This window comes from Octopus bimaculoides, chromosome 1, assembly GCF_001194135.2.
Source record: "Octopus bimaculoides isolate UCB-OBI-ISO-001 chromosome 1, ASM119413v2, whole genome shotgun sequence".
Lineage (NCBI taxonomy): Eukaryota > Metazoa > Mollusca > Cephalopoda > Octopoda > Octopodidae > Octopus > Octopus bimaculoides.
In genome coordinates this window covers 88,835,416-88,839,858 of record NC_068981.1, presented here as the reverse complement: position 1 = coordinate 88,839,858, position 4,443 = coordinate 88,835,416, and the positions used below count along the sequence as shown (strand labels likewise).

The 4,443-nt window shown below is 33.8% G+C and overlaps 2 protein-coding genes across 3 annotated transcripts in view; both read right to left on the bottom strand.

Moving 5' to 3' along the window:
• The window catches only part of LOC128246973 (piggyBac transposable element-derived protein 3-like), a 123,824-nt gene that overhangs the window by 115,469 nt on the left and 3,912 nt on the right, over positions 1-4,443 (bottom strand). The window lies entirely within an intron of this gene.
• LOC106879613 (uncharacterized) overlaps positions 1-4,443 on the bottom strand; it is a 354,338-nt gene that overhangs the window by 349,199 nt on the left and 696 nt on the right. The gene's annotated exons all lie outside the window — the stretch shown is intronic.

The following is a 4,443-nucleotide window of genomic DNA, read 5'->3' as shown; positions in this document are numbered from 1 at the left end:
TATATATATACATATATATATATGAATATGTATGTTTATGTATATATATACACGTGTGCACTAGGTAGCTGGCTATATATATATATATATATATATATATAGTATTTTCTATTTGTATATATACATTTATTATATATACATGTGTGCATGTATGCTAAAAAGATAGATAGATAGAGAGAAAGACAGAGAGACAGAGAGACAGAGAGAAACGACTCAACATTTAGATATAAAGAAAAAAAATGTATGTCAGAAAATGTATACCTATATTTGTCAATGTTTTCTTCAAAAAGTTAGTTCTTTGGTAAATACTGGAATGTTTATCAATGACGAGGACGCGTCCTTGAGACTCATCTTTAACTAAAATTGAACTTTCACATCTATGTTCAATAGAGGATATTAATACAAGTGAAAGAAAGGTAAGAGAAAATTGATTTATTTAGGGGACCTCGACGATTTTGCAAATTCAAAATATTGTTTGACCAAAATATTTGAAAGAAACATTGTTACAGACACTTAAAATAGTATCTGTTCTGGAATCATTAAGACTGAATAAAAAAAAATTGGAAAGTGGTAACCTAGTATTAGAGCAATCCAATGAATAAAGCCAGCTGCAGAATGCAAAGTGGTTCAAAATTTCATGTCAACTATAATATAATTAAAAGCAATTTGTATACGTATACAGAGAGAGAAAGAGACAGGTAAAAATATAGATAGATAGATTGATAAATAGATAGATAGATAAAGAAAAAATATATATGTACGTAGATATAGGGTACACGCACATACATATTATATATACATACACGCACCCACTTTGTATATGTATGTGTGTGTATGTGTATATATGCAAATATGCAAATATATATACACATATATATATGTATATATATTTGAATATATAAATATATATGTACATATAAATACATATGTATACACAAATCAGTGCGCGCGTGTGTGCATGCGTGAGTATGTATGTGTGTGTGTGTGAGTGTGTGTGTGTGTGTGTGTGTGTGTGTGTGTGTGTGTGTGTGTGTGTGTGTGTGTGTGTGTGTGTGTGTGTGTGTGTGTGTGTGTGTGTGTGTGTGTGTGTGTGTGTGTGTGTGTGTGTGTGTGTGTGTGTGTGCGTGCGTATGTATCTATGTATCTATGTATGAATGTATTGCTTGGAATAAACTCAGAAGTTTTGGTATTTTTTTGTTTGTTGGATCCTTTTTTGTTTTTTGGGGGTTTTTTCCCCCCAAAAGAGAACTCATAACATGGATAGAAATGGAAACGACATAACATGTGCTTATGCCAAGAATACTTCATGCCGTCGGCATAAGTCCACAAAAACGACATAGAAAAGTAAACGAAACCGAAGTTAAATGAATTTGTATAAAAAGAAAGAATGAAGGAGGGGACAAAGCTTAAGGAAAGAGAGGGGAAAATAAACAGAAAGGATATGCAGAAGAATATGTGAAATATATAAAGATAGAGAGAGAGAGAGAGAGAGGAAGAGAGAGAGAGAAAGAAAGAGAAGGATAGAGAGACAGGCGGACAGGCGGACAGGCAGGCAGAGAGACAGACAGAAAATGAGAGTCTGAAACACAGCCCGATAGAGATAGAAAGAGAGAGTTATGTATATGTGATAAAAGAATTAGAAGAATTACGTAAAGCCTATGGAAGAGAGGGAGAGGGAGAGGGAGAGAATAAGAACGACGGTGAGAGTGGAAGTGGGAGGGAGAACAGAAGTAAAAGAGTGGCAGGAAGAGCCAAAGAGTAAGTGATAGTCTGAAAATGAATAGAAGTTAGAAAGATAGGATGCTTGGTGGCGATAAGGACTGCAGTTTGAATTTAAGAGAAACGAAGAGATTAATAGTTATAGAAAATACAATAATAATAATAATAACAAGAACAAAAATAATAATACCAGAAAAATGAAGGAAAGACAGCGACAGGCAGAAAGAAAACTAAATTGGAAGAAATATGAGAAAAGAAGAGAAGTAATAAGAAAATGTTTAACAAAATAAAAGACGTAAAGACATCAAGAAATAGTAAAACCAAAAACGTGGAGGGAAAAAGTGAAGATTGAATGAAAAAGAAAAAACAGAAAACAATGAAAAATGAATAAATGACAGAAGGTGAGAAAATGCGCGGGAATGAAATACAGAATGTGTAAGTGTGTGTGTGTGTGTGTGTGTGTGTGTGTGTGTGTGTGTGTATCTACATATGTATGTGTGTATATAAATAAGCATATAAATACATATATATATACACACACACATACACACACACACATATATAATATATATGGAATAAGAAAGACATACATATATATATATATATATGTGTGTATATATATATATATATATATATATATATATATATATGCATGTATGTGAAAAGAACATGGTATAAAGTGAAAACGGCAAGGTAGGAAGGTAGGAATATACAAGTGAAAGGATAAAAGAACGAAGCAAAAAAGAAGAGGGAAGGTTGGACAGATGATATAAGCAAAGTGTGAAGTAAGAAGGAAAAAAAATTATTAAAAAACAATAAAAAAAGATCTGGTATGGAATTACTGAAAGACCGGATGAATAATTCAAGAAAGGAATGTGTGAATGAAAGGGGTGGAACGAGCAAAATGTAAGAATGAAAAAAGAAAAATATTTTAAGATTAAAGAATGTAATCAAAGAAAAAATAAATTGGAAAGAGGGAAAACTTAACTATCGATTTCATTTGAAATGAAAGAAAGGAAGAAAGAAAGAAAGAAAGAAAGAAAGAAAGAATAGATGAAAGAATAAAACGATGAATGTAGTGATGGAAAGAAGGAACGAACGAACGAATCAGAGAGAAAGAACGATTTTTTGAAAGAATGGAACAATGTAAGAGAAAAGGAAGGAAGGAAGAAAGAAAGAAAGAAAGAAAGAAAGAAAGAAAGAAAGAAAGAAAGAAAGAAAGAAAGAAAGAAAGAAGAAAGAAGAAAGGAAGAAAGACAGAAAGAAAGAAAGAAAGAAAAAAAGAAAGAAAGAAAGAAAGAAAAGGGAAGACAGAAAGAAAAAAGAAAGAAAGAATAGACGAAAGAATAAAGCGATGAATGTAGTGAAGGAACGAACGAACGAACGAACGAATGAAACAGAAAGAAAAAATGAATTATTGGAAGAATAAAACAATTTAGCAAAGAAAAAGAGAGAAAGAAAGAAAAAAGAAAGAAAGAAAGAAATAAAGAAAGAAAGAAAGAAAGAAAGAAAGAAAGAAAGAAAGAAAGAAAGAAAGAAAGGGAGAGGTAAAGAAAGTATGAATGAATGAAACTATGAAAGAGTGGTATAATGATTTTTGTAACAGGCAAAATGTCAGAAGAATTTCGTTGGAGTTAAATACGGTGATTAGCTGATTGAAGGGTCTGTAGACGACCCACATGACTGCTGTTAGGTCGGTTTGTTAACACCGGGGAGGGCTGAAAGTAAAATGCACAACTGCATTGAGGACCACGAGAAACAAGTCTGAAAACACTGCTAAGGAACTGGAATTCAATCTGGCGCTCCGCAAATTCCTGCACCTCTTTATATGAATGACTAAATAGTGATATAATAATAATAATAATAATAATAATAATAATAATAATAATAATAATAATAATAATAATAATAATAATGATAATAATAATATGTCACGCACATATGGTTGTGATGAATGTGCCTGGTGTACCCTTATCAGACGGGTAGTCATGATGGGTATAATGGGCTTCGTATATTTTACCCCAGTATCACTTTGCTGACATGCTTTGCTCTCTCACTCAATAATAATAATAATAATAATAATAATCTTTTATACTATAGGCACAAGGCCTGAAATTTGGGGGAGGGGAGTAGTCGATTGCGTCGACACCACTACTCAACTGGTACTTAATTTATCGACCCCGAAAGGATAAAAGGCAAAGTGGACTTCGGCGGAATTTGTACTCCCAACGTAAAGACGGACGAAATGCCGCTAAGCATTTTGTCCGGCGTACTAATGATACAGGTTTACTCGCCGCCTTTATTAATAATGATAATCTTTTCCACTAAAGGTACAAGGCCTGAATTTTGTGGGGAGGAGATGTGTCGATTACATTGACCCCAGTGTTTCACTGGTACTTAATTTATCGATCCCGCAAGGATGAAAGGTGAAGAAGTCAATCTCGGTAGAATTTGAACTCAGAATGTAGCGACGGGCGAAATACCTATTTCGTTATTGCCCACAAGGGGCTAAACATAGAGGGAACAAACAAGAACAGACAAAGGGATTAAGTCGATTACATCGACCCCAGTGCGTAACTGGTACTTAATTTATCGACCCCGAAAGGATGAAAGGCAAAGTCGACCTCGGCGGAATTTGAACTCAGAACGTAACGGCAGACGAAATACCGCTAAGCATTTCGCCCGGCGTGGTAACGTTTCTGCCAGCTCGCCGCCTTAACAATA